Source organism: Musca domestica, unplaced genomic scaffold (assembly GCF_030504385.1).
Source record: "Musca domestica strain aabys unplaced genomic scaffold, Musca_domestica.polishedcontigs.V.1.1 2, whole genome shotgun sequence".
In the NCBI taxonomy this organism is placed as follows: Eukaryota; Metazoa; Arthropoda; class Insecta; order Diptera; family Muscidae; genus Musca; species Musca domestica.
In genome coordinates, this window is record NW_026712249.1 from 21,938,617 (window position 1) to 21,958,016 (window position 19,400).

Genomic DNA, 19,400 nt, shown 5'->3' on the forward strand with positions numbered 1-19,400 from the left:
ATAACCGATAACCTGATTGTCATTAACAACCCGAACATCAATCATGAACAACCTGTCATCACTAAATCATATTTCCCGAGGATACACAAATCGTTTACGTTCTGAATATCAAGCATAGAATCTCCAATTGCCTACGACACATAGTAAACATCTAATTGCCGATCATCAACTAAACTCATCAACTCCATTTTGAATTCCCGAGCATATCCGAAGTCAATATTTATACCCTACACCACTATGTGTTGGGAGTGTTATAAGTTTGACTGGACCAACAATTATGTAACACCTCGAAATATTGGTCCCCGACATAGGAAACTTCCTATCTCGCCGAACTGAGTCGATTTAGCTAAAGCTATAATTTGTAATCACGCTGTAGGTCGCAATTATGGCCAGATCCTCACGAAATTGAAAATGGAGGTGGATATAGGGTCAGAATAGAATGATCGCAAAATATATAATTTCCTGCAAAATTCACCACAACTTTCATGTGAAATTATTTTGAATATATAACAACACGGCGGAGGTCGTAAATATTGGGCAAATGCCCCCGGTCAAAAACCTTAAAAACCATAAACCCCTCTGGGCAGGGCTTAAAGGCATCATTTCCAAAACGAAAATTTCCAACATGGATTTTGACATAAGGGGGCTTCCAACATATTGCAGTGCTGTAGGGTATCACATGGTCGGCCCCGCACGTTTATAGCTTTTTTTGCTTGTTTATATTCTTATTATCACTACCCACTAGGATTTAGTGGAGAAAACCATGCGAGAAAACCACGTAACAACTACCCTTAACAAATTAACTTTATATTGGAAATTGATGCATAACCCATAAAGATATATATCTTAACCGATGACGATAAAAATGTAGCAAATGTTTATACACGATGTTTTCTGTACGCAACATCGAATTTAGGTAGCCCTGTAAAATTCCATTCAGTCAATTAGCACTGAGGAGTAAAACACAGGGTGTCGCAGTTGATTCACAATTTCTAACTCCGGTTAAATTGTAAAAATGTTTCATTTCCATAGCATTCCCAGCTATAACTTTGTGAATTACCGTTGTTTAGAATATCAATTTAACATCATTAACATAGTTTGAAAAGCGCTGATATTTTCAAGGGTTTTGTCTTCGATTAAAGTAACAGACTGATTCATTAAATAATAGCGTAGCCAAAAACCACCGGGTGATATGGCTAACATTTATTTTGAGAAATTATTAATTTAATCGCATATTTGAAACGTATAGTTTCTGTTGTCTTGTTAGAATTAAGAACTTAACTTGATTTTGATTTTTATACCCTCAGGCATAGGGCTATGATGATACGGCCAAAAAGTGCCTCATAATAATGGTTTTAGACTCTAGGTCTCTTTGGACCAAATTCGTTTTAGGACTTTTGGAGTCGATCTAGCGATGACCGTCCGTCGGACTGTCTGGCTGATGCGCACGATAACTCTCGAAGGGAGTATCCGATTTGGTCTGGAACATCCACCAGCAAAGGTCGAAATTAAAAAAAAAAAATTTGATACACAGAAAATGAAACGATAATCTGATTTTGCTCCAAATAAAATAAAACGCAAAATTAACATTCGCTTCCTTTCAGACTTGGCACATTTCAATATTTCTATAGACACAAGATCTGTTATAAAGATGGTAGAATTCGAACCATTCCTTCTGATACCTCCCCCACAAAGGGCCAAAGTTATGAATAACCGAAACGATTATAAAATCCGAAATAAGCATCACGTTCTCTTCATATTTCACACATCCCATTATTTATTCTAACACAAGATCTGCCGTGAAAATGGAATTTATCGAGGGACAACATTTTTAACATCCACGAAGCTCATAAAACGCGAAATTAACATCAGATTCCATTCAGACTTGGCACATTTGAATATTTCTATGAACACAGGATATGTTATAAAGATGATAGCGATCGGACCATTTCTTCTGGTACCCCCCCCCCCCCATACGGTTCAAGATTTTAAAAAACATTTTTTCGCATAAATTCAATATAAATGTTCGATTTTTTGGTAATTTTGCCCATATCAATATGTTTATCTGTACTAGACGCTAAGCTCAGCCGGGCCGAACTATTAATACCCTCCACCATGTGGAACGAATTCGGATATTAAAAGATTATAATAATAACATCCGCTAAGAATTCTGTTAAAATCTGTAGTATACCGAATATGCCCGTTATATTGGGATCTATACGAAGACGTGGACCTCCATAGGCAGTGTCATAAGCCATTACAACATTCAAATACGAAACTTGAAAAAATCCGGTGAATAATGTAGCTAAAATCATCAAAATACCGAATATAGGGAGGTACTGATATATGGGACCTATACGAATGCCTGGAACTGTATAGACAATTTTCTGTCATAAACTGTAGTTTCCATTACGAACTCTAAATACGAAATTTGAAACAACTCCGGTGAATAATTTCGCTAAAATCATCCAAATACCGAATGTTGGGATGTACCATTATATGGAGGCTATACGAAGGCGTGGGCTCACAGGCTATAGTATTCATTACGATTTCTAGGTACGAAATTTGAAAAAACTCCATTTAAAAATGTCCTAAAATCGTCAACATATTGTATATCGGGGGGCACCGTAGTATGGGGGCTATAGGATATCGTGGACCAAACAATTCTCTTCCAGAGGGTAAAATACTCAGAAAAAAATCCTTGTGTGGATTTTCCGACAATTTTATTGGAAAATGTGGCTAAAATCATCAAAATACCGAATATCGGGGGGTACGGTTATATGGGGTTACAAATATCGTGGACCGATATAGCCCATCTTCGAACTTGACCTGCCTGCACACAAAAGACTGATCTATGCAAATTTCAGCTTTCTATCTTTATTCCTTTTGACTCTAGCGTGACGGACAGACGGACAGGGCTAAATCGCCTTACGCTGATCAAAAATATACTTTGTTATGTCTAAAATGATTATTTCGATTAATTACAAACGGAATGACGAACTCAATATACCCTCCATATTATGTATGGTGGAGGGTATAAAAATGGAATGCTTTGGTCGATTATATGTGGTACCTCACGCATATCTTAATATTTTCTAAAAATTATCACAAGGAATTATTAAGGAAGTAGTCGATATAGTTCAAACTTGGCACGTCGCAATATTTATATCATATTTATTTAGGTCCTATACGAAACGGACAATGTTGACCCATTACTTTGGAACCTATGCCATAGAGGGTCAACAATTTGAATAATTATAACAGAAGTCAAAATATATTGAAATAATCAAAATTTGGCTGAGAGTATACATCTGTCGGCTAAACCGAGAGATACTTTTTTACTTGTTTTTATACCCTACACCACAAGGTGGTCAGGGTATTATGTCTTTGTGCATTTGTTTGTAACAGGTAAAAGGAAACGAGATAGACCCATAGTTCCTTTTGATGATCTGCATAGAATCACATTCTGAGTCGATTTATGCATGTCCGTCTGTCCGTCTGTCCGTCTGTCCGTCCGTCCGTCTGTCCATGTATTTTTGTAAACAAAGTACAGTTCGCATTTATTGCCCTATCCAGATGAAATTTTGCACAAATCATTTGTTTGGCCCAAGGACGAACCCTATTGAAATTGGAGATAATCGGTCAAAATTTAGATATAGCTCCCATATATATATTCGTCCGATTTGCCTTTTATTGTGCACCAAACGTGTAATATTAGTCCGAATAGTATGGAATTTTGCACATACAACCAAATTATGCCTGAAAATAAGTATGCCAAATTTGATCGAAATCGGTTCAGATATAGCTATAGCTCCCATATATATATAGTTTATCCGATTTGTTATTTTTGTCCTCCGCAGCCGTAATATGCACTCTGTAACAACAATATTTGGGGAAATAGATCAAATACATCTCAGAAATACATTTGCTAAATTTTATCGAGATCGGTTCAGATTTGGATATAGCTCCCATATATAACTTCGTCCGATTTACCTTTTATTGTACACCAAACTTCTAATATTTGCCCAAATTGGATGAAATTTGGCTCTTACGACCAAATTGAGTCTAGAAGCTAGTATGTCAAATTTGGTGAAGATCGGTTCTGATACAGCTATAGCTCCCATATATACTGTTCATCCGATTTGTCATATTTGTTACCCACAGCCGTAATATGCACTCTGTAACAACGATGTTCAGGTAAATATATCAAATACAGCTCCGAAATATATTTGCCAAATTTTATCGAGGTCGGTTCGGATTTGGATATATCTCCAGATTTACATTTTATTGTGCACCAAAGGTCTAATATTCGCTCAAATGGGATGAAATTTGGCACTTACGACCGAATTGAGTCCAGAAGCTAGTATGTCAAATTTGGTGAAGATCGGTTCAGATATAGCTATAGCTCCCATATATATTTTTCATCCGATTTGTTGTATTTGTTACCCACAGCCGTAATATGCACTCCATAACAACGATATTCAGGGAAATATATCAAATACAGCTCAGAAATACCTTGCTAAATTTTATCGAGATCGGTTCAGATTTGGATATAGCTCCCATATATAACTTCGTCCGATTTACCTTTTATTGTACACCAAACTTCTAATATTTGCCCAAATTGGATGAAATTTGGCACTTACGACCGAATTGAGTCTAGAAGCTAGTATGTCAAATTTGGTGAAGATCGGTTTAGATATAGCTATAGCTCCCACATATGCTGTTCATCCGATTTGTCATATTTGTTACCCACAGCCGTAATATGCACTCCGTAACAACGATGTTCAGGGAAATATATCAAATACAGCTCCGAAATATATTTGCCAAATTTTATCGAGATCGGTTCAGATTTGGATATAGCTCCCATATATATCTTTATCCGATTTCAAATTAATTGTACACCAAATGGGCAATACAAGTCCGAATTTAAAAGATACAAATACTTCGGCATATTTAGTCCTTTGAACTTTAAATTATAATTATAATTACGGCGTGTATGATTGAATTCTCCCATAAAAACTTTTAATTGTTATGCGCAGCTCTACTAAATTAGCAAAGTGGTGTAGGGTATCATAAAGTCGGCCCCGACCAACTTTAAGGCTTTCTTTACTGGTTTTATAAGTTATTCAATCTACTGCTTATTTTTCTTACCTTTCCTTCTTCTTTCCCGTAGTTACCAACAAAATAAATGAAACGTCTTTTTGGGATGTTCACTCATTTGATTTGTGTTTTGTTTTGTTTTTCTTTTTCATGGTTTTACTTTAGAAGTTTTTCTCTTTATTTTCTTTTTTGGGGAATTTTTATTAAATTGTGGTTTCATTTTTTGTTTACCTTTCTTTAATGGTTTTCAGTTTAATTAAAATTTCTAAATTACTTTTGTTTACGTTTTTTTCTTTAAATTGTTTGTTTTTTTTTTTTTTGTTAAATAATTGATTAAGAGAGAATAATAATCATCATCATCAATAATAATAATAATAATTGTTTGGTTTTTTTTTTTAATAATAATTAACTGTTTTGTTTGGTTGATTATAAATTGTTATTGTAGTTGTTGTTGTTGGTTTTGGAAATTTTTGAAAAGATTTATTTTGTTATTATTATTAAATATTTTTTTTATTGTGAAGTTGTTATCTTTTTGTTAATTTATTACGGGTTACCCTTTATTTTCTCACAAAAGAATGGTAGTGGAGGAAGAGGAAGTTAGAGGCTAATAATGAAAATTTGTATTTATTTGTTATAGAATTTTTGTTTGGTTTTTTTTATTTTGTTAATATATAATAATAATAATTATGTATAAATATTCGTTACTATTTTGTTTTAAATATTATTCCTTTTTTTCTCTCACTTTGTATATATACTTATATAATTTTTTATATTATAATTTATTTTTATTTACTTTTTTGTTAAGATAGAATTAAAAATCTAAAACAAGCAACAGTTCTAGAAGATTATAGGTGTTATTTTTCTGGAAAATTGTTACGATTTCTTTTTATTGAATTTCTTTGTTGTTAGTTAGTTTTTCCTTTTTTCACGAAAGGTTTTGTTGGAAAAAATTATTTTTTTTTAGAGTGAGGTAAGAGTAAGGAGAAAGACAAAATAGTAGAGTCTGTTAGAGAGCTAGGTTGAGAGTTGAATTTTTCTTTGTTTCCAATTGCAATTGGCTATTTGATTTCTAATTTAGTTTTTTTTTTTTCAATCTGAATTTAATTTGTTTTTTTGGGGACTTCATAGAAAAAGGTTAAGATTTGTAGTTTTTTTTTTTTAAAGAAGGAAATAAGTCACCTTTAAGAAGTTTATATAACTCTCCTGTGTTTGTGTGAGCTTCGTTATTATTTATTTATTTATTTATTTTTTTTTTTTAATATTGTATAAACCCTTTTTGTCTAAGTCTAAGGAAATTGTTTTGAACTTATTTTGAGTGAAATTTTCTGTATTTGAGATTCCTTGTTTCTTCCTGTGTCTCTTGTGTTTGGTTACCTCCATTCTCTTTGATATTTGTTTTTTTCTGTTAATATATTTATTTATATTTTTTGTTTGTTTGCGTTGTAGCTTTCATTGACTGTGTTTATGTTTGGTTTAGTTATTTAAGTGATTGTGAATATTATTTTGCAAAAGCAGTTTTATATTTATTGCAATTTTATTTATTTTTATTTTGAATATTATTTTTTTAAATGTGAGATTTGTGTGTATGCATGTGTATTATTGATTTGTTTTATTTTTTTATTTATTTTACTTATAAATATTATTTTAAATTATTTCGTTTTCAAAAAAGAGAAATATATTGCTTTGTATTTTTTCTAAAAGAAACCCAAACAAAATTATTTGTTTTCTTTTGTATTATGAAATATTGAATTCTTGTTCTTTTTTTTTAAAAAAAAGGGAAGTATGTTGGTTGAATATAATTAATTTATTATTAATATTATTTATTAATTAATTTTTTTTAATAAAATCAGATTTGAAAATTAAGAAATTTGTTCGGGACAGTACATTTTTCAAAGATAAATAAGAAGATTAAATAATTTATTTCGAATTGAAGAGGCTATTTTTATCAGACCTCCGAAAAACACAATCGAACTTGTGCAAAGAGTGAAACTCAATCGAATTCGAGCGGGAGCACTCCTGAGAGCAGAAAAAAAGATGATGAGCGTACTCAATTTTTCCATATCTTTCGAATATGAGTGAGCATATTTTCCTCGTTTTTGAGAAGAGCAATCTCTTCTACAGTAAACACCAATACCAAAACCCGTTTGCTATTACACACGCACACAGAAATCGGAAAACAAAATATTTTTTTCAACTCATTTACACTGTCAGAGCAAACGCTTGCTCTATTTTGTGCGATTCAAACATGAGAATTACTGCCACACAAAACAGTACAAGAGTAGGCTCCGTAAAAACTCCCACTTTTCGAGCAATCCTGATCGCGAGTAAATTTTGCCCCGAGTGAAAATTAGCAAATCTGTGCACTGATCAATTTTTATACCCTTCACCATACATAGTAAAGAGGGTATATTAAGTTCGTCATTCCGTTTGTAACTCTTCGAAATAATAATTTTAGACTCAACAAAGTATATAAGTATATTCTCGATCAGCGTAAAATTCTAAGAAGATTTAGCCCTGTCCGTCTGTTGTAATCACGCTGCAGTCAAAACGAATTAAGATAGGAAGCTAAAACTTTGCACAGATCTGTCTTTTGTCAGCAGGCAGGTCAAGTTCGAAGATGGGCTATATTGGTATAGCCCCCCATATAATCGTATAGCCCCCATATAACGGTACCCCCTGATATTCGGTACTTTAATGATTTTAGTAATATTTTTCAATAAAATTTGCGGAAAATCCACACAAGGAGTTTTTTCTGAGTACTCCGAGAGTGCTGATTTTAGACCATGCTATGAAATCGCCGCCCGTGGAAATCTGTGCTGGGAAGCCATTTTAATGAGGCAACGCCTACAATCGAAGGTCATCGATCAATTTTCAACAAAGTCTGTATCGAAGTACCACGGCCCGTTCAATGCCATTTTCGTAGCATGCTCATACAAGTCTCCAAGTCCTGAATCCTTGAATTCCTGTAGTATCCTTAGAATCCTTGTAGATCGTGCTTGAGTACTTATTAAGGTCTCACGCTTAGGTAGTCTTGCATATATTTCCAGATTCTGATTAAACACTTTTTAAGGTCTCTCGCAAACGAAGCTTAGCATATCCTTGTAGATCCTGTTTTAGTACTTCTTAAGATCTCACGCAGAAGTAGCCTGGCATGTATTTGCAGATTCTGCTTAAACACCTATTAAGGTCTCTCGCAAAAGCAAATGCTTGGCATGTCCTTGTAGATCTAGCTTGAGTACCAATTAATATCTCTTGCAACCGTAGCCTTGAATATCCTTGTGAATCCTGCAAGAGTACTTATTGAGGTATCTTGTAGTCGTAGCTTTGCACACCCTTGTAGATTTTCAGTGAGTACTTATTAAGGTCTCTCGCCGACGGAGCCTTGCGTATCCTTGTAGATCTGGCTCAAGTATTCATTAAGGTAACTTTTTATCCTTGTATATCTTGCTCGTGCGCTTATTAAGTACGTTGTAGGTCTCATGTAGGTCTCGTAGGTCCGGTTTGAGCATTTATCAAGGTCTCTGGCATAAAAATTCATACGTCATCCTGAATTCTAAGAACTTGAGTAGAATAGAATAGAAGAGAATAACTACCCCCTTGCTTCCTTGTCCCGTGACTCGGGTACTTATCCGGGTTTCGAGTCAAGGAACCATTGCTAAATTGGGACTCCAGCCCAAGGAGAAAACTTTTTATTATATTGGCGCCCGAGCAGAGCCATCCATCATAGTCTGATGGAGCCTTAAAAAACACGTCTCATGAATATTCTTAATAAAAAATATTTTCTATCTTGCCGAAAGGTATTTGATTGTGAAAAGTAAAATTTCGCTTACGAACGAAATATCCAATTTCAATAATAATTCAATAAACCCATTGGGAAAGGTGTTTTTCGTTCGCATTTTCATTCGTATTGTCATAGTAAAGAAGTCTTAAAGGAATCATAAAAAATAGCTGGCTCTTCTTTCAATGTAGTGTGTAAAAATATTTCGGAAACATGAAATATTTTATTCTCAGCCAACATAGGTAAAGCTCAAAGGACTTAGAAGTACCTTTAATGGCCTTCCCTTGTAACAAAAAAAAATATTTAAAAAAATGGAATTTATTGGATGATAGAAGTTATTTTGTGTAATGATTTGTAATTTATATAATTTGTATCTCTTTTCTATAATATTTAATTTTTTCTTAAATATTTTCTTTTTTTTTGTTTTTGAAAATTTCTAATAACTAAACTAATCTAAGATTTGTTCATCTTTTTAAACGTTTTGCAAATTTATTATGCTTTTTTGTTTTGTATTTTAAATATATAGATTAATGTATCATTTTTGTTGTTGTTGTATTTTTTTTTTTTTTTCATTATTATAATATTATTGATTTGTTGTTGTTACTGTTGTTCACTTCTTAAATCTTAAATCATTCCTAGCGTTTTTTTATTTATTTATTTTTTCTTCATTCTAAGTAATTGTTTAAATTAATTAATTGTTGTTGTTGTTTCTGGTTGTTAGCATTTTCTTCATTTTTCAGAATATTTTAGAATGGATAAAATGCAGCTATGCTGGAAGTACTAGTAAAATTTAGTATCACAGTATTTTATATAAGATCAAATTTATAATTTCTTGTTTTTTTTGCATTTCATTAACTTCTGTTGTTGTTGTGTTTGGTGTTATTATTTGTATTTGTGGATGTGTTCAAGGGTGTGTGTGTGTGTATGGTTGGGAATGTATTTTATGTGTGTGATGTTCAGTGCTGTCGTTTTAAAAATAATATCCATAGAGATGGAGAAATTTAAAATTGTTTAATTAGGACTTGGAATATAAATATGTTATTTTTCACTTCGCCATTTTTTATTAGATTAATTGAGTTGAAAATATAATTTTCCCCAAAAAGTAGCTTTCAATTGCAAACTAGAAATACTAAAGGCTCGATGACATGATGTGGGAGTCATATGTAAAGTGACTTTTTTTACAACTAACTTTTTATAGTATACTTCAAGGCGCTCCTCAGAAATGTTAAACACTTTACAATCAAGTATAAATTAATATACATTTACTAGAAACTAAATAAGATTTAAGTGTATTTAATGTAATCTTAGTAATCTAAGCATTTAAAAAATTGTTGATAGCTCCATAAAGTATGCTATGGAAATGGAAACTATAAATATGTCAATTTACATATGACTATACAAAATGTGTAATCAGTCTGTAAGAAAAATCAAAAATAAAATTCTTGCTTCAGAATTGCATCTCTGAAATTTTATGTCTCGTTCAAAAAGGGTCTAGAAAATTATTTTACACTCCCAATCGAAGAGCTAGCAGGGTAAGTGCGCACTTCGGTGTTTCTGTCTATTTCAATAAATGTTCCAAAAAGAAAATAGCCAAATCTCTCGAAGCGCCTAAAAGTATGCTAATATTTTTAAGCCAATATTTTCATTATCCAATATCAATAAAAAACCAGTAAGGAAAAGTCAAAAGTCGGGTGGGGCCGACTATATGATACCCCACACCACTATGCATATTTAGTAGAGCTCCCGTAAGAAAAGAATTTATTTGAAGTAGATCATACTACCTATCAACATTTGGCTTTAGAGCAGTTATTGTTTGGTTTCAGTGGGAACTAATATATGTGAGGCATATCAAATTCTGAATCGATTTTCACTAAATGTGCCGAGTTCTACAAAATGGAAATGCACGTCGGGAAATTCACTCCATTTGGGCTGATATTATTCATCCAAATCGGATGAAAAATATATATGGAAGCTATAGCTGTATCTGAACCCATTTTTACCAAATTTGATGCACTTGCTTCAAGACTGAGTTCGGTCAGATGTACCAAAATTCAGATCTTTTGGACTGATATTGGTCATTTGGTGCACAATTAACCCGAAATCGGTTGAGGATATATATGGGACCTATATCCAAATCCGAACCGATCTTGATAAAATTTGATGCACTTATTTCGGAGCTGTATCTGATATCTGTTGTGGAAAATATATTACGCTTGTGAGGGACTTAAAACTCCAAATCGGATAAAACATATATTTGGAAGCTATGGCTATGATTTCTGATTTCTAGAATGAATTCAGTCGTAATTGCCATTTAGTGTACAATAAACCTGATATCGGATAATGTTATTTCTAAATCTGAGCCGATCTCGATAAACTTTAGCGAATGTATTTGTGACCTGTATTTGATATATTTGCCCAAATATTGTTGTTACAGAGTACATATTACGGCTGCGGCGGACAAAAATAACAAATCGGATGAACAATATATATGGGAGCTATAGTTATATCTGAACCGATCATACTTATTTTGAGTCTTAAATTGGTTAAATGTGCAAAATTCTGTATTACACGATTCGTGCACAATAAAAGGCAAGTCGGACGAAGATATATGTGGGAGCTAAATCTAAATTTTGAATTTAGAGTTTGTCCTTGGGTCAAATAATTTGTGCAAAATTTCATCTGGATCGGGCAATAAATTCAATATTCGTACCTGACCCCTCCCCGCCTTCGTACTACCAGAGAGATCGGTTGTTGAATGTATCCACTTCAAAAAAAAGAAAAAAAAAAAAAAAACTCACATCGGAGGAGTATCTAAATCTGGGTCAGTTTAACGAATGCTATTCATAGAGAACCCAATATGAACATTTCATTCAAATCGATTGGAAAAAGTTAGGACTTTATAAGTTTGGTATGAAAATATTAATCGACATTGATAACATTCCACATGGAAGGTTTCACATTTAGGGTGTAGAATTTTCAAATAACAACAATCCCCCCTACCTAACCCCTCTTTGTAAGCTTATATAGATTTCATTATATTTGAAAATTTATAAAACATTAAAATTTTAAAATAACAAAAAATTATCTTGTCCTCTTTACTTTTAATCGGAAATCTTCAAAACGACAACACTCTGATGCGATAGTATCCCAATGAATGTATTTTGTGTAAATGATATTGCTTAAGATTTTTTTTTGTATTGCCATGTTAACATTAATGTAATGTATGTATGCGAATGCCTCTGAATGCCCTGCAAGTGGAAGGTGTATGGCGGTGACGAGTGTAATGCTTTTTTTAACAATTTGGAAGATGATTGACTCTTTTTTTTTGGATTATTAATGTTTACATTTTTCATTTAGACTTTGGAAAACATTTGCTGTTTCTTTTTGAGTAAATTTTTGTATTTTGTAAAGCTACTACAAATGTTAAGACCTTGTTGTGGTTTATTTTGTTTGTTAATAAGATTTTCTTTATATAAGAAAAAAGAGAGACTACTATTTATTAACTAATTTAAGTTACAATTCGTTATCGTTTTAAAGCCTTTCACTGTTAATATTTCGACTACGGTATAATTGTTCAGTAAATTTTGCTTATTTGGAAGATGATACGCACAACAATAGGTGTTTGGTTTTGAATTCAATTTTTGTTTTGGGGGGTAGGAATTTGTTCGTTGAGAGCCAAGATGTGGAAAATGGGGGAAGATATTATTTAAATGAAAACCTTAAAATAGAAATGGAAGTGATAAGGAAACTTTGCATTAAAATAAAGTCAAAAAAATATCCCTAAAACTAAAATCTAGAGAGTGAATTATAACAAATTGTATGTGGCCATGAATTTTTGTACATAAAAATCAGGATTTAAAAAATTAGTTTTTCATTTATTTCTAAAATCTTTATAATGAATTAAAACATAATGTATGAAGGCATCGATTTTTGTACATAGAAAATCAGGATTTTAAAAATGAGTTTTTAAAAAAAATAAAAATTAGTATTTTTTTTTTTAAATATGAGTTCTATCAATCTCTTATATTTTCTAATAAAAACCTACCTTTGTTAGGTCGAATATTTCGCACCACCCATGGTACAATAAAATCAAGGTAGGCTATGACACCATATGATTTTATTATTTTTATTTTCTTGGCCTACTTTGTCAACTTTATTTGTTAATGTGGGTGTATTATTTTCAATACTAAAAAAAGTTCAGAAAATATTCAAATTCGGGTGTTTTCAAAATGCTTGTTGCAAAGTATGAACTTGCAATCGTCACTCGGGTTCAAAAAATCTTTGGTCATAAAAGTTTAAAAAAGAAAACTTATGGGGAAATATCCCATATCATGGTATAAACGGCATTCCCAATGTTTAAGTTTGTATTTAAATATTTATTTAAAATAAATTCTTAATGTCTTCTTTTAGATTTATAAATTATTTCAGAATTAACAAGCACTGCTCTTAGCATGTGCTAAAAGAAATTTCGCCAAAGTTGCAACGGGGGCACTGGTCATTTATTCTTAGGCCTAAAATTAAAATCTAGTTTAGTAAAAATTCTTCAATTTTTTTTGAGTGGTAGGTATTTTCACACTGACTCCGGAAAACTTTTTTTTGGGGACGGACCCGAGACCACAGGTTTTTGACCCGAAAGTATGGGTTTAAGATCCGGATCCACTTACTCAATATATACAATATAGGTATCGCTTATGAAAATACCCATCCAACAAGTGGTCACTTGCTTATTTAAAGCGGTTCGGAAGTTTTAATCAAATTATCGATTTTTTAAACCCGGGTTTTTGTAAAACCCCCAAAAAGTCAAAAAGGGCCCATTATGTGGGTCAACAACAATGATGCGAAATTGTAGCTGACACTCTTACCTTTCCAAAATGCTACAATTTGTGGTAATACCTTTTCTGGGTCCAGAAATATTCTCTTCTGCGTATGTTCAACCGGCGAACCGAACAAAAGTTTTCTAAATTTAACAGTTGTTGTAAGTAGGTCATGTGACCATTTTTTTGGATAGGTATTTTTATAAGCTTTCAATCATAGTAAGAGTTTCCCAGGGTAAAAATATCTACGTCTGGAAAAAAATTTCGAAAATATCGAAGAGTTTTTACTAAACTAGAGTTGTTTCAATTGGCCACCGCATTGGGGTTTTTAGCGCTAGACCAGTGTCGGAGACCAGTGTCGGAAATGACTTTAGTATTTCCAAATTGTTTTGCTGTTGTTAACTTCATGGTCAAATGTGAAATACAAAATGGTTAAAATAGCACCGGCGACAGATATTCTCTAAAAACGACTTCGTGTCGGCTGTTGTATCGACGATGACAATAGCAATCATTAATCGCTATCGACAAAAAACGACAACCTTAATACCGTTATTATCGCCTCGACTTCATTTTGCGACGACGGCAACGGTAATGGGGCCGACTAAATTTTTTCATTTTTTTTCTTTGCGAGAATCAGAAATATAACCACTCTAGGTTAAAATTGAAAACTACTGATTTCAATTTTAACCTAGAGTGGGTTATATTCTCTAACTCATTTTTTTGAGTTACCGATTTATGTCGGTAACATTAAAATGCGTATAACTGCGGTAATTAATGAAATTTGTCTGTAAGTTAGTGATGAAATCAAAGTTGTCGCCATTGATACCAATGTTGTCAACTTTAACTTATTTTTGTATATCAAAAATCTGATTTTCAAAGTTATCGATTTTTGTCGCAAACTCAAAAAATAAGTTAGAGAATCCCAGTACCGGGCGAAAATTGTGACTTGATGTGTGGCCAAATATACCATCATAGATCTTGCAAAAATAAAGCGATGTGCCAAATTATTGCTTTCGATACAAACAAAGTCTCCACATTCTTACGCTTGACTTTTAATGGTCTCTACCGAAATTTTAAATTAAATTAATTTGAAAACTACATATTCGGATTAATTTCATCATTTGTTTCGATATGGAACGCGAGAATTTTGCCCGTCTCTGTGGTGTGCTAAAAATAAGACCACCTTTTAAAACTATTAGCAATCCTCGCTTAATTTTATCTTTAAGATCGGGATAGACGTGAGTAAGATACACAAAATTTTATTGCAACTTAGAATGTTCCTTCCGAAAAGTCCAGTAATCTGATTTCTTTTGTATTGAAACAAATCATTTTTCGTTAAGCAAAATTTCTTAGTTATATGCAATTCTCAAATAGTTTTTTTTAATTTATAATTTCTTTAGTGTTTTAACATATTTTAGATCTACTCCACTTAGTGGAAACCCAATTCTATGGTCTTGAATAACAGTTGATTATAATATCCTCCTTTTCAAGCGACTTGTCCATATTTGTTATATATATACATCACTTTTATAGGGGGACAAAAATAAGTTAACAATTAAAAATTAGGTTAGGAAAGGTTTACTTCTTCGCAAAAATAATAATGATGGTTCTACTTTAGTTTTAACGTTTTTACTAGAACCCTTTTTTGCTATCGGAAAATATATAATCAATTCGAAAAGTCTATTCAAGTTTTTAGGTAAAAGTGAGATTACATAAAGGCTTTTTTGGCTGGCTTAAGCAATAGGCTGGCTTCTTCGGAAAAGAAAAAGTTCACCTAAAACTCTTTTTTTTCTCTACGAAGAGGCTACCCGATGACTTGAGCCATCCAAAAAAAAAAAAACGTTTTATGTATTCTCACCTTAAGAAATGCTTTAAAGACTATTAGCAGTTCCCATATAAACATTTGCAATAAAAAATTTAATTTCATCTTCAAATATTAAGGAATAGTAACTCATATTTCGTTGTAAATATAGGTAAATATTAAAATTAAAATCTCTTTTTCTTCGATTCGTAACTCAGATATAAATAAACACAAAAAATATACAATGATGGTTGTGTGTATGACAAAACAAATTTATTTTCTTGCATTTTATATACCTATATCTAAAATGATGACAATGAATATTTTTTTCTGATTGTATAGAATAATAGTACCGTTTATAAAACAAAGACATGAAAAAAAATCAAATTACAAATTCCTAGCCTATACTCTAAGAAACTAACTTAAAAATTAATGCACGCATGAGAGAGAGAGTTGATTACACAGTAAAATAATATGCGCTTAAAACATAAATAAATACAAATTTCAAATTCACAAAGATGTAATTAAAAATAAAATGAAATTAAAAATAATGATCAAATAATACATAAAAATAAACATGGAGTTAAAATTCATAGATTTTATGAAAAAAATTAAATAAATTATAGATTGAATAAATATTTTAAGAATTACATTAAATTTGATGTGACCACTGTAAGTTTGACAAAATATCAATTTATACCACTCAAGTGTGGTAAAGCTTTTTACAAAAAAATATTTGTTATTAGATATTACAAATAAAATTGTAAGCAAAGGATACAGCAAAATTTGACGAAAGCATAGCCTATCAGCCAATAACCCTATCTGACGACTAAGATTTGAGATGCGAAAATAGACAAATCACAATAGTGAAAAAATAATGGGTTTCTGTGACAAATTGTTGTCAAAAGCAGTTTTCTTGTCCAACCTTGTTTAAGCCTTGTCGAAAGAAAATGAATGCGAGAGAACAACCCCAATTCTATGTATGTTTTTTTTTTCTTTTTTTTGTGAAAACACTCCTAGAATTCTAGTTTTTCTTTTACATTAATTGTCGGCATACGTTAACAGGCCCTTAAAGTTCCAAAGCCATTCTTTAAAGAGGTTGATTCAGAAGAAACGAAGCTCTTTTGGAAATCCTAACGTGAAATGATTTATAACACACGAATATTCAAAAAATGCATGAAATCTCAAAATATTCATTTACAAAGATCCTCAAAAAACATTATAGAAAAGCCCTTAATAATCTTTTTCCTTTTGGGGTTCTGACTTAAGAGATCTTGAATTTATAGAAGATTCAAGATTCATTCAATTCAAGAAAAAGTTGAAAAAGATCTAAATATATAGAAGACCATAGAAAAGGGTACAGTAGATCCCAAGGAAGCTTTGAAAAATTTCTGTAGAAATACAAACAAAAATGTCATCTAGAAAATAGTCCGCTGATTTAGGGGACTTTAAAAAAATCGAAGAGACATGTGTTTTTGAATGTAGAAGACAGGTCATTGTCCTAAAGACAGCCTACGTATGAGTTCCGTTATCTGAAAGCTTTTATCAGGCATGTCACAGAATGTAAAATCGTTCAAGAGTGAAAACGAAAACGGTTTTAGCTTCTCTAAAAAACGGAAAACGCAAAAATTTTGCGTTTTGATATCACTTTCAAAAAGCAGGGTGAAATTGAAATGTTTAGTGATTTTAACGTAAAAAATAAACAGAAGACACATACATTTAACAGAAAATATTGTATTAACCAAATTCTCTTAGAATGAACATGTTTTTGGAATTTATTTTATAAAAAATCTATTATTTTTCTAATCCATGATGAAAACGCAAAAAATATGCAGAAATGAACGGCAGACTTGTATTGTTGAATTATTGCCATATGTGTTGAAGAAGAAGGTGTAGAAATGTAAAAAAGGGATTCGTCTTCGGAAGGTTTAACCATTCTAACGTGAGTTCCGTCAAAGCATCCTACAATTCCTGGAATTTCATAATTTTCAAAAAAGTACAATTTCGACTTTCTTTTTTCTTCGGAAGACATTCTTAATTTGATCCAATGTGGACAAATTTCAGCTTCAAATGCATTAATAACTCTCCACATAATTGTAGAAACTGTACTTCTCCCAAGGCTTAGCTCCACATCTCTACCTATAACTCCTTGAAATGCACCCGTAGCCAAAAACCTAAGCGTTGTTGCAAGCTGGATAATAGCCGGTATATTGGAACGTTTGAGGTGGGGAGAAATTTTTTCCAAAACTAAAACAAAAGCTTCTTTATTTAGCCGATAATAAGTTATAAATCTTTAGAAATAAATTATTATTAAAATAAATTTGAAAATAACTCATTGCTGGTGGATCCTTACTCTGCATTTGAGTGAGATAAAGGATCTGATGCGTTCCTCAATGTCCGGCGACGAATTTTTTCAGTAGACCGCTGATTTATTTCTTCATCCATTACAGCAAGTATTGAAGCCCCTAGCATTTTTACTTTTGGTGTTTATATTATAAAAAACAATTTAAACTCCTTTTTTAATTGTCAATAATTTGTTTACGACTTTTTTTCATGGAGTTACCATATTTTTATTTCAAAAATGTGAAATGATTTTTTTTCCGGATTAGTCAAAACGTACGAGTGCTGAAGAAGCAAAAGCAAATCGTAACGATTTGGAAAAGGTGAAATAAATCGATTTCGTAAAACTTCTGTGACATGCCTGTATTTTTTAAAACAGATTGGGTATCTGGGTAAGAGCTTGCTTTTATTGAAGATTCTAGCGGACCTTCTACTTGAGGTTTTGTTCTGTAGGAACTCTTAAAAGATGTTTTTGTTATCTAAAAATTTTCTACCGATTTAGGGCATCCTAACAATTTTTACTTCTTAAAGAAGACTGGTTTTTGTTCACGCGAAACCCTTAAGAAGGAGCCCTTTTTCAGAACATAATCCATATCTGGATAGTATCTTAATTTCATAGAAGATTTTTTGCTTTTAACAGACTACCAACTTAAATTTGCATCTTTCTGTAGGAAATTTAAAATGATTTTAGATATAGAAAAATGTCTACCGATTTAGAGGACCTTAAAATAATTATACTTCTTCAAGATACATGTGTTAGGAGTTCTGTTTTCAAAAAACTTTTATGTGCAAAAGGTTTCTTAAAATATATAGGATACCTAGGTAAAGTCTTACTTTTATAGACAGACCTTCTACCCGAAATTTCTTTCTTCTGTCGGAACTCTTAAAAGATATTTTTCATTTAGCAATTTGTTGAATACAATTTCAGAGGACATATAAAATAATTATATATTTTTTGAGAGACATGAGTAGAAGACAAAGAAAACCTTTGGAAATATTCTCCAGAAGGGTTTTTTCATTGGGGTTTTTACAGAATACTTTTGGAAGGTCTTCGAGCAGCCGTTCTACTTGAAATTTCTTATTTCTATGTTTGTCATATAGAAAATTGTCTAAAGATTTAGACCATCTTAAAAGAATAATATTTGTTAAAAAGAAGTGTGTTTGGGACACTAGAAAACAGGTCTTCCTTCTCAAGAAACCCCTATGTAAGAGCTCATTTTTTTTAGAAATCCTCTATGTGCAGAGGGTATCTTAAATCATATTGGATACTTGGATAAAACATCCCTGGATAAAACATCCTTTTATAAGATTCTAATCTTCTAGCAGCCCTTCTGCTTAAATTCATTTTTTTCTGCAGGATCATCAAAAATATTTGATTGTCATCAAGTCTGCCGATTTAGGGTACCCTAAAAGAATTATGTTTGTTAAATACAGAAACAGGAACAGCCAGGAAAAGTAAAAACAGTTCCGTTTTTCTCAAGATCCCTTAATTAGGAGTTTTCCTTTCAGAACTCCTTCAAAGGTTTCCTAAAAAATAATGAATACCTTAGCCTTTTATGACACATCG

The 19,400-nt window shown here is 31.9% G+C and overlaps 1 long non-coding RNA gene across 1 annotated transcript; it reads right to left on the reverse strand.

The window, feature by feature from the left end:
• Positions 1 to 6,178: 6,178 nt before the first annotated feature.
• Positions 6,179 to 17,978, reverse strand: LOC131802217 (uncharacterized). Its single transcript, XR_009342083.1, has 2 exons — positions 17,847 to 17,978; positions 6,179 to 17,784 (listed from the first exon to the last, which is right to left on the reverse strand). It is a non-coding gene; the product is annotated as an uncharacterized LOC131802217 (long non-coding RNA).
• Positions 17,979 to 19,400: the final 1,422 nt, after the last annotated feature.